Raw genomic sequence first — 12239 nt, 5'->3', positions numbered from 1 at the left:
TTGTTGGGATCAAATGAGATAATTTGTGCGGAAGTGCTTAGTTAACATAACCCATTTATTTGTGAGTTCAGTGAGCGCTCATGGAGCCTCCGCTATGAGGCAGGCACTGGTAGGCACTGACCATATGATCTGCACAGCACGCGGCACGTTCACTTCCAATTTTCATCTGTTAGAGACTTCCAACCTGTGTTGAAATTTGGTTTGGATGCAGTACACCCACAACTTCTTAGAAATATATTAATTTGTGTAAACTGAAGGACAGTTGCACATACTCATTTACTTCTTCATCTATTTCATACACACCATGAACTGTGAACAAAGCATCTGCTTCTAGAAGAATTACCATCCTTACTGGCTAACGTGGAGCAAAGGGAGGGGCACAAACCACAACCTTTTCCAAACACAGAATGGAAAGAAAATGCCTCTTGTTGTGTGGGTGCAGATCCTGCTGAGGGGCTTGCCACTGTAAAGACTCTTCCAAGTTACCCTGAAGCCCTGAATTGGGCACCATGGTAGGATGTCCTTGGTGGGGCTGTTTTCTATGTTTCAGACTTGTACCACGTTGGTGGAAGTTCTGTCTCAGGCTGTTCTGATGCCAAGTGCTTTGTACCACCTCCTGTGTCCCTCCCCAACTGCCTGAGAGCCTGCAGCCATCTGAACTCCGCTTTTTTCCCAGCACCTGTGTGGAGCAAGGACTGTTTCAGTGTTTCATTAGACCCTAAAAGCTACTGGTGGTAATCTTGCCTTACCTTACCTCTTCTATTTAGTTGGGCTTCGATACCTCACATGACATTTGTCAGGAAGCTACATAGACTTTCTCTGGAAATTTTTGTTTGCACAACAATAGGAAGCAATATGGTAGCATTGCACAACTTGAAGGGGCTGCAGTCTGAGGACACTGCATTGTGTCAGTAGCACCTTCCGTAGTGCACAGTAGTGTACAACACGTCCAGCCATACATGGAAGCCCTGATAGGAAGACTAGAAGCTCTGAAATATTCCTCGCAATTGAATCTGAAGCTTGATCACATCCATACTCTCTTTCATGCTCCTGAAAATTGTTTTAGCCACTTTAATCCAACTTTCTAGTCAGCATCAGAAAGTGTTCTCTTGGATTCTGCCTCCTCCCCTCTATCCATGTTGTTAAAACCTTAGTTCAGGGCTGTATCATCTTTCCCCTGAGTTACTCTAGCCATCCATCTCCTATCTGGCCTCTTTGCTTTTAGTCCCTCCTACAACCACCATCCATTTTCTTGCGTTGACAGGGTGATCCATCTAAATCACAAGCCTGGCCATGTCATCCCTCTGCTTGTAATCCTTTAATAACTTTCTAGTGCCTTCAGGATAAAATCCACACTTCTTAGCGTGGATATAGGACCCTTCGTGATTTTGACCCCTGCTCTCACCTTCTGCTTTTGAAACAATGTACTGGTTCATATCAAGTCAAGGTCTTTGTGTTTGATGTTTGCTTTGCCTAGACTGCCCTTCCACTCCTCTGCCCCCTTCTCCTGAGCAAGCCCCACTTAGATGTTACCTCCCCTGGGAGCAATTTGGAGGTGAAAGTGGGACCACATATTGAGCAATAAAAACGCTTCTGCAGCCCACAAAGTGTTTGAAAGTAACAGTCTTGGTGGAAAGGTCAGCAAGAAAGTCATGCCTCTCCCACCACACACTGATTCATAGGGATTCAATGCTAGTGGCAAGAAGTTCAGAGAGCTATACAAAAAGAAAGAGCCATGCTGAGCCCATTCCACTTCCTGGCCTCTGGGCTGCCGCACAGAGATAATCAGATGGCAGAAAAACCTGAGGAGGGGCAGCCTCAAGTCACATGGGAAATAAAAGTCAGAAAACATAGCAGAAAAAGTGTAAGCTTGGGAACCAGGAAAACTGAATTCTGGCCACAATATCTTTAGATTTCAGTTTATTATTTCATTGTGAAAGAATTGGACTCTGTCCAAGGTTTGCATATTGTGCTTCACACAGCCCTAGGTGTTCCAGATGTTTCTCAAGGGCCACCTCAGGGGAATAAAAGGGGCAGAGAGGGGATGAATGTGATTCCCCAAGAACACTTCCATACCTGTCAGATATTCTATTCTTCTGCATAAGACTCCATCAACACTGCTTAAAATGCATTGCAAGACCCTAAAAGAGACTAATGAACAGTAGGTATCCCATGAACCCACCTTTTCCCAGAGTTAAGGAAGACTTATTGACTGATGCTCCAGTAGTAGCTGGGCATTGCTTCTGGCTGCTTGCTCAGTCACCTCCCTGCTCCACCCCCTCAAACTGTGCTGCCTATTGTCCAAGGATCAGTTGGACTTTGTCCCCAAACCACTCAATGCCAGTTGTATGTGTTGGTGATGTTCTTTTTTTTAAAGTTTATTTATTTATTTTGAGAGTGAGAGAGTGTGAGTGGGGGGAGGGGCAGAGAGAGAGGGAGAGAGAGAGAGAGAGAAAAGCCCAAGCAAGTTCTGCATTGTTAGCATGGAGCCCAACATGGGGCTCCAGTTCACAAGCCCTGAGATCATGACCTGAGCTGGAATCAAGAACTCGATGCTTAACCAACTGAGCCACCTAGGTGCCCTGATTATATTCCTTTAATTACATATTATATAAGCCAGTGAAATACAATGAAATGAGAGCCCTTTTTTCTACAAATACTAAGGAGAATGCTTTGGAAAGACTTAGTAAAAACAACTAACTGAGAATATTGCTGTGGAATTATGTATGGGCAAGTAAACTCTGTGGGGAAAGATTGTATAAATCTAAATGGAATCTACTTTCAGACTGTTCCACAAGGAGCTTGGAGTTCTAATTCTACTTTAAAGAAATCCGACCTAGAAATGGTACATTTCTAGAAATGGTGCATGGTACATCAGAAAGGGGTTTCCTTAAAAGGGGCAACTCTATGACTCCAAACAGCATGTCCACCCTCAAATCAAGCCTTGGCCCTACATGAGTCACTGGAAAATAGGCACCTGTGTTTTAAGATAAAATAAAATATGTAAATGTATATATACATATTATTTTTATGATTCCCCACTTTGAGACAAACCAGAAAATATTCTTTCTGTAAAACCAAGCAAGTGAACAAGCAAGCAGGCAAAGCCACAACAACAGTCCAGGCTCTGAGTTTCTGTTGGCATTTTTTTTTTTCCAAACAGAGAAGTCACTTGTACTGAAGACCCTGACTGGCCCTGCATTTGTGCAGCTGTCAGGCTCAATGGCCACTATAACACAGACAACATGGTCATTTCCAACTACAACAGGTGTCCCTGATTTTTAGTCTTTCTTAAATTTCAGCAGAGACTGCAATATGATCATGAAAAAAAAAAAAGTTGGACCAGAAGAGGAAAGATAGTCAGGGGTGCAGAGTGAATGGTATGAGCCGGAGACTCTCTCTCGAACTGGTCAGTACACTTGTAGTGCCAGAGAGCTGTGCTTGGCAAACCCACCATTGCAAAGATTTACTGATTCTACTGTCAGCTGAGATCAGTGGCTAAATGACTTGTCTCATTTTTGTTGGGTAGGGACAGGACGGTGATCATACAAAGCTGTCTGTGCCCAGTGATAGTAGCAAAATCAGCACTGTTAGGGGTCAACAGAAATGTGCCAACTAAGTGGGCATCGACCTAAAAAGTGTAATACGGTAGCCCAAAGAAGATGCGTTACATTCTTTGGTGGAAGGTATAGCCATTCTGAAATCAGAGTGTGGATCCCTGGTGTGTAAAGCAGTTTGTGAAAGACTTAAGTATTTTATCAGGAGTCTCTAGTATCTGCAATTAAAGTATAACCTTTAGTAAACAAATGAAGAACTTGATGCCTTAAATTATAGATAAGGCATGATCCTTCAAAATGGCATCTTGTCACCTATAGAATTCTACCTGGGAAGTGGACTAGTTCTTAAAACCTTTAAAAAGCAAACGTCACCTACATCCTACCACTGTCTGACCTCTTCAGCCCCTCTTCTCTCTGATAAGCCATTGTCTTAGTCCAGACATATTTTGTACATATTAAAATATATTTCCTTTTTATAGCACAGTTGAAATCACATCTTCTATACTCTTCTGCCACTTGCTTTATGCATCTTATTTTTAAAACTCTACCATAGGGTATAGTTCCATGTAGTTACTAAAGATTATTTAACTAGCTAACTCAAGTCTTACTTTATAGAGGGAATAGGGGCATAATAGGAAAAAACCATTAAAACCATACAGAAGGATATATTAAAAAAAAAAAAACAAAACGCTGACAATATGGGAGAAACAAGAGATAGTCTGAGGGGTAAGAAAGGGGCTGACATCCGAGGACAAGTGATTTATATCAAGAGCAGGAATAGGCCTACTCTGATGAGCCTTTCCATCTTCTGTGAAATTCAAGGCTCACCTCAGGCTCAATGAGAATCTCTTTAACTTCCCAGGAAGCAATCTGTAGAATAAAACTTGCATAATGTTGGGAAATGTCCCCTAACTTTGCCATTATCCATTACCGATCTCTGTTACTTAATAGGATCTCAACTAAGGTACTAATTATGTTGGAATCAGAGTTTTTCAAAGTCAGACTTTCTGGTAGAGTGGGAGTCAAGCCATTATGAGGCCTGTTTATTCCCTTGGTTAATATTTTTCCTTTCATCCAGGACTGTACTTACTTTTTTTACAGGAAGCTGAATGAGCTTATCAGAATCTTCTAAATTAAAAGAGCCAACCACAGCACAGTTCTTAATGGGATAAAGAATTGTGGTCCCCAGTTTTCATCAACAGGAAGGAGTCACAGAGTTCCACAAGAGGGGCACTGGCTTTGGGGGTCAGACCATGCGCTTGGGTTCAAATCCAGAGTCTACTATATACTAGCCATGTCATCTAGGCATGATTCGACTCTCCAAGCCTTTATTTACTCATATATAAGCTGAGGTATATTAATCCCTCCATAATATGGTTATTGGGAGAAGTAAATAAGATAATGTATGCTCTCATGGGCCAAGTCCTTATGTGCATTGCATCAGGCACTGTGCTAGATTTCCGGAAAATGACACATGCTAAGTATATGGCAGACAGTCATTAAAGACTTGTTGACTTGAACTCATTAAGCAATAGGGACACTCAAAAGGTAGACAAATAGGAGACTGTGACCGAAAGGTCTTTGTCACTGTCCTATGAGAGAGTAGATTAAGTCATTTTTTTTCCACATATGCTCCCCAGAACTTCTTTTCCAGAAACAGACATAGAGGGAAGAAACAGGGAAGATACATCTTGAGACTGAAAAAAAGTTATAAAAATGATGAATACAATATGTTCACTGCAGGGTGATTATTAATGAAAAAATTCTGTTGTGAAGGGCCATAGCTTAAACTCTGGTCCTGGTCACTTCCAGGATACAGACACTGAGGGCAGTCTTGCACTACTGACATTTTGAGGGAGATAATGCTCTGTTATGGGGGGGGGCAGTCCCATGCATTTTAAGGTGTTTGGCACCACCCCTGACCTCAGCGCACTAAATGCCATTGGCACTCTCCACCAAGTTGTGACAACCAGAAATGTCTCCAGACATTGCCAAATGTCCTATATCCCACAGAATAGCTCCTGGTTGAGAATCACTGCTCTAGGGCCTATTTGACCAACGAACGTAAGAAAAAATGTATTCCCAAGGAAGAGACCCAGCACCCAGGCTTAACCCAAGATGAACACCTCACTTGCTGGGACACTTCTGAGTGCAGATGTTTCTGTCATCCAGGTTAGCCCTCCGATGAGCTGTACGCTTGTGCCCAAAGGGGAAAAGGACTACAAAAACTGCAAGGATCTGTTTTCATTCAAGTCTCTCAGAAACATCGAGAAATATCATCCTTCCTCGTCATCTGTCCCTCTTGCTAACTCTATTTTGACTGTTCTCCTCCCTGATGTTCCTCCAATATACTGTATTAATCGTGTCTCTTACTCTATACTTTTGATCCTTTGACATCTTGGGGCTTGCTGAATCTGGAAGGAATCCTTTCCCAGGGCTAGACAATTTCTAGAGATAGCAAACAATCTGCGGGTGGGTGTGACTCTCATATGCAAACCAACCCATCCAGAGCCCACACTACCACCCACCTCCTCTATGGGCTCTCACACTCAGGGCCACTATTTCCTGGCCTCAGTGACCCCCCAGAACCAGGTACCAGATAATTAGGGACAGCCCCTTTGCCTCAGAGACCGCTGAAATTATTCAGATTTGCCAATCCTAAAGTGCATACGCTGCCTTGCCCATTCCTTCCCACAGAAACCACAACAAAGGCTCTTGCCCATGTGTCTCCCACATTCCCTCAGCCTTCTGACTGACCGTGGTGCTTCCTCATGTGCCCCTTCCTCTTGGGACCTGTGGGTATAATAAATTATCTTTTCAATGGCAATTGCCCCCTCATCAGTTGGCCCCTCTGTACCTGGAAAGTAAAAAACAAAAAACAAAACACGTTTTAAAAGACATGCCTGGTATGCTGCCTCCACAGATGGCACGTGTTGTTTCCAGCATGGGTTCACTCAAGCCCCAGACGTTTCTCCAAGCACTCTGGGTGTCCTCCTTCCACAGAGCTCTTGCCCTTGCTGTTCCTTTTGCTGGACATGACCCTCACTTTCTTCAGAACCCCTTCACCCAGACCTCATGAACTCCTCCACCCTCCTGATCTTATCTCAATCAGGAACTGCCTCGGAGACCTTCCCTGAGCCCCAGCCAAGGTCAAATCCATCTGCCATTGTTACCATAGCAATCTACTTGTTCTTCTTAGCACTGAACGTAGCTTGCATTTGATTCCCTAAGTGATTGTTTGATTAAGGTCTGGTGTCTTCCATTTTAGACTGAAGACACCAAGAGAACAGCAGCTGTGTCTTTCTTCTCACTATCGCATCCTTGGCACAATGTCTGGAACATGGTGTGTGCTCAATGTTTGTTAATTGAATGAATAGATGAATCCCTTGGGGACTCCTAGAAATGACACGAGTCATCTTTGAAGAGGGCCTAAAGCCCAGCAAAAAAAGTTGGAAGAGTCAGAAAAATATATTTGATTACCGTTAACATGGTTTCACTGTCCCCAGGTAGCTGGATCATAACACACAACATAGTGTAAATACAATATAGCACATACACATGATGGCATATTATGCAAACATTAAAAATGATGTTTGGGGGCGCCTGGGTGGCTCAGTCGATCGGGCATCGGACTTCGGCTCAGGTCATGATCTCACAGTCGGTGAGTTCAAGCCCCGTGTCGGGCTCTGTGCTGACAGCTCAGAGTCTGGAGCCTGCTTTGGATTCTGTGTCTCCCTCTCTCTCTGCCCCTCCCCTGCTCATGCTCTGTCTCTCTCTGTCTCTCAAAAAATGAATAAACGTTAAAAAAAATTTTTTTAAATCATGTTTGCAACCTAATGTCTCATACATAGTCATGGGAAAAAACACCATGTAGTTATTCAAATTATATTGCAGGTTTATGTTTGTTAACATGTAAAAATGATCCTGATATATATTATTCAGTTAAAACACAAAGCAGGTTGTAGAACAATTTATAAAGGTTGATAATATTTTGTTTAAAATTAGCATAGAGGCACCCGAGTGGCTCAGTCGGTTAAGTGTCCAACTTTGGCTCGGGTCATGATCTCACAGTTTGTGGGTTCAAGCCCCATGTCGGACCCTGTGCTGACAGCTCAGAGCCTGGAGCCTGCTTTGGATTCTGTGTCTCCCTCTCTCTGCCCCTCCCCTGCTTGCACTCTCTCTGTCTCTCAAAAATAAATAAACATTAAAAATTTTTTTTAATTAGTATAAAATTATAAATATGTGCTGATGATATGTCAGGCACTGTGAGAAACATTTTACATTTATATGGAACTTCTTATAACAGCCCTATAAGGAAGATACTGTTATCTCTATTTTAAAGATAAAGAAAATGAGGCTTTTATAGGTAAAACTCTTGCCTATGGCTCTATATTAATATGATAACTATATTAATAACTAAGTTAATAGTGATTTTCTTGAGTTAGGACTATTTATTTCCTCTTTTTTCTAAATTTTCTGCAATGAACATGGGTTAATTTTGCAATATAACATAATTAATTTAAAAGAATACGTAAATATTTTTAATGACAGAAAATGTTCTTTAAGCAACGTTCTCAGATAAGACAGTAAGATAAATTTTATATACAGTATAATTTCAATTAAGTTTTCTAAAAAGCAGAAAGAATATACTGAAAGGAAAAGGGTACAAATGTTACAAACGGTTTTTTCACTTTATTTAAGCACTTTGGCATTTCCTAGATTTCTTACAATGATCTTGTTACCATTATTAAGCAATTTGCCAAAGTTGCCTACTGTATATCAATTAGCACTGAGATACTTTAATTGCTGGCTAAACCCCCAAAAAGTCTCTGAGGCTATTTGAGCTCTTACCCCACGATGTCAGGTTATGCAGGGGATTTAATTTGTTTTTTCTATAGCAAAACTAATTTTTATTTCAAATTTAAGAACAGAAAAAGTCTTGGGGTGCCTGGGTGGCTCAGTTGGTTAAGCGTCTGACTTTGGCTCAGGTCATGAGCTTAGAGTTCATGGGTTCGAGCTCCACATGGGGCTCCATGCTGATAGCTCAGAGCTTGGAGCCTGCTTCCCAGATTCTGTGTCTCCCTCTGCCCCTCCTCCACTTGCACTCTGTCTCTCAAAGATAAAAAAAAAAAAAAAAAAAAAAAGAATAGAAAAGGTCTTGATGCCAATGCATTTCACTCCCCTTTCTTCCCCAGCCCACCCCTTCCTTCACACCTGCCCACACCCCCTTCCTAGGGATTAGCCACCAGTTTTACTGCATCTCAAAATATTAGGGAAAAGAAACACGTTAATATTTCAGAAATATTATCCTTCCTCACATCGTGGTACTGAAACAATCAGACCTCAAACCAGACAAACCAGATTTACCCCTCTGAATGATTGACACATGGCCTTTTCCAGGTAGAGCTAAGTTAGTTGTAAAACCTCCGCCCTCCTGGGACTTAAAGTCAGCCAGGCTGACATGACTCCTCTTTCCTCAGGTTAAGGATTTATTGTCAAATGGAGATAGAATCCTCTTTACCTAGAAGGGTGGTCACATCAGGTCATCCTGGAGGGAACTGAGAGAGTACATTGAAGCCTAAGCTGGCAGCTGCTTTTGGCTATTAAGTAGTCTTTCTGCTCTGGAGCAGATGGCGTTGGTAGTGCCTTACAAGTCACCCTGGAAAGACACAAACACATCAGAAAGTCGGCTTTGACTTTCCCCATTAAATCTCTTTTGAGTTTATATATAAATATAAACATGTGTGTATATATATACATATATAGTTGTGTTTGATAAATATATGACATCTACATATCACTAGCATTTATATAATGTTTACTCTGCAGGCTCGTCTGTCAGTGTATTTTCAACGTGTACCTAAGCCAGTGCTTGGCACACACTGGGCACTCAATATCAATTTGTTATATTTGTGATAAATAAATGGTAAGTGAATTCTAAAAGGTGAATATCCACAGATAACGTGCACATGACTAAGATGAATTCAAATGTATTCTGTCCAGGGGCGCCTGGGTGGCTCAGTCGGTTAAGCGGCCGACTTCGGCTCAGGTCATGATCTCGAGGTCCGTGGGTTCGAGCTCCATGTCGGGCTCTGTGCTGACAGCTCAGAGCCTGGAGCCTGTTTCAGATTCTGTGTCTCCCTCTCTCTGACCCTCCCCTGTTCATGTTCTGTCTCTCCCTGTCTCAAAAATAAAACGTTAAAAAAAAAAATGTATTCTGTCCATAAAATGACACATGGGCAGTCTTAAGGGGTAAGAATGTAACTTGTTGCCTTTCCCAAAGCTCCACAGTTGGAGCAGGGATCCGTCTGGAGTAGGGAATGCTGAGTTGTGCCGTGCTCAGTGTGGAGTGGGGGTAGTTCCTTGCTTTGTCCGTGGATATACTAGGTACATACCAGAGCGGCCTTCTAGGTGGAGGCATGCCAGGGGACCCAGAGCCACTGCAGAGTCAGTCTCAAGCTCAGTGTATCTCCCGACTCAAAAGAGTCTCAGGTAGAACCACGTTCCCTAGATACCCAGAGCCAGCCAGAAGCATATACACACAAGCAGCAGGTCCTTACAGTGGCTCCAGAGTGTTAAGAGTCTTCTGAATTTGGTTTTGGGGTCAGCCAAGAATCCAATCACAAACATAGATCTTATAATGACTTTGGGAATTTGGAACTCCGTGCCTGGTGACATTCTCTGTTTCCATTATTATCGTCATGATCATTAACTTTGCAATTACATTTATTTGAACACCTACACGCTAGGCACTCTGCCAAGTACTTTGTTTCTAATTGTTATAACCTCTCTAGAAGGTATTATTATCTACATGTTACAAAAAAGAAAATGAGCCCCAGAGAGGCTAAATAACTTTCTTAAGGCTCACAGCTAGGAAAAGGCTTGCCTTCTCAGTTCAAAATCCATTAATGACTCCTCATTTCCTAAAGTCGCTGTTTGTCTCTGTATTTCAAAGAACACTGGGGGTGCCACAGAGGAGCCCCAGGAGCCATCTCAATGGCAAGATCATGTGGCAGGTTCCAGGGTTCCTCCCTGCAGCGTATATTTTGATGATTCTCTGATTTCATCTATTTTCAATACCAGTCATCCGTGTAAGATTTAATTTGATTTCTTGAGGGCTCTGCTGACATTTGAAAAAAATAACAGAAAGAAAGGAAGGGATTGAAGTAGGGAGAGAGGGATAAAAGGATAAAAAAGCCATTGACCTAAAGAAGAAAATCTAAACTTCTTAATTTTGGCATTTCTGGACTTGCAGAAACTGAGACATCATTCCTCCTGTGACAGCAATCCCTGTTCTTGAACACTTCTTCTCCCATCATACTGACCAAATGTTGTTTCTGGAACTCTCCTCTTGTCTATTTGCGTCTGTGTCTCTCTTCTTCAGTCTCCCAAGCTTCTGCTGTTTCTTTCTGCCCTCCATTTCCAGCTGCCCCACATCTTCTGTCCCCTGAAGACTTCACTACTCCCCCTGCCTGGAAGTTATTCAAAAGGGCAGAGGGGTGGGAGGTGGGAGGTGGGGGTGGGGAGAAGGTGCCACTGGCATCTGGTGGATAAGGCCAGAGATGCTGCTAAACATTCTATAATGCACAGGGCAGGCTCAAATTGTCAGTGGTGCCAAGGGAAGGAAACCCTCCAAGAAGACACAGAAACTAAATAACAAAAACGGAAAAGAAAAAAGTAAAGCCATCTTATTCTCAATGTGATTATTAATGTAGAAATTCCTAAAGAATCTATAAAACACTATGAGGACTAGTAAGGAATTTATAAAGGTCATAGCATACAAGGTCAATATACCAAAAAGTTAATTTTATTTGTATGTACTTGCAGAAAACACTTAGAAAGTATTTTTAAATGTAGCGACAAATACATAAAATATTTCAGAATAAATGTAATAAAAGATGCACAAGGGATGTGTGGCTGGCATAGTCGGTTAAGCATCTGACTCTGGATTTCGGCTCAGGTCATGATCACATGGTTTGTGGGATGGAGCTCTGTGCTGGGGATTTTTTTTTTCTCTCTCTCTTTCTCTCTGTCTCTCTTCCCCTCTCTCTGCCCATCCCCTGCTCTCTCTCTCTCAAAAATAAATAAATAAATAAATAAATAAATAAATAAACATTTTTTAAGAAGACATGCAAGACCTCTACACTGAAAACTATAAACATTGCTGAAAGAGATAAAAAAATCTAAATAAATGGAGAGATTTAGAATTTTCGTGGATCAACTGACACAATATTATTAAGATAGCAATTCTCCCTAAATTAATCTACACATTAAATATAATCACAGTTAAAACATTAAGACTTTTTTTGTAGAAATTGACCCTACTATGAATCCAACATGATTCCACAAACATTTGGAGGACCCGTGAATTTTTAAGGTGATTTTAAGACCTATTTTAAAGCTACACTAATCAGGATAATGTGGAATTATCAGAAGTATAGACAAATAAATTGATGGAGCAGATTAGAAAGTTGGGAAATAGACTCATACATACAGAACTTTTCTACAAAGGTTTCAAGATAATTCAGTAGGAAAGAAAAGTCCTTTAAACAAACGGAACTAGAAAAACTATAATAAATATATGGGGAAAAAATGAACCTCAACCTGTACCTCAAGCTTTACATAAAAATTAATTCAAGATGGGTCATAAACTTAAATGTAAAATCTAGAACCATAAAGCTT

General features: G+C 41.5%; 1 protein-coding gene across 2 annotated transcripts in view; it reads right to left on the bottom strand.

The window, feature by feature from the left end:
- The window catches only part of CB1H4orf54 (chromosome B1 C4orf54 homolog), a 45751-nt gene extending 35539 nt beyond the window's left edge, over positions 1-10212 (bottom strand). The window contains exons 1-2 of one of the 2 annotated variants that reach the window (XM_042984136.1): positions 9953-10212; positions 9079-9253 (exon numbers count right to left, since the gene is read on the bottom strand). The gene's annotated coding sequence lies outside the window, so the exon portion shown is untranslated. The remainder of the gene's footprint in view (positions 1-9078; positions 9254-9952) is intronic. The other variant, XM_015537035.2, reaches the window with a different exon arrangement.
- Positions 10213-12239: the final 2027 nt, after the last annotated feature.

Source organism: Panthera tigris, chromosome B1, assembly GCF_018350195.1.
Source record: "Panthera tigris isolate Pti1 chromosome B1, P.tigris_Pti1_mat1.1, whole genome shotgun sequence".
Classification (NCBI taxonomy): domain Eukaryota; kingdom Metazoa; phylum Chordata; class Mammalia; order Carnivora; family Felidae; genus Panthera; species Panthera tigris.
Note: the sequence above shows the minus strand (reverse complement) of the source record. Positions and strands in the feature narration are given on the sequence as shown.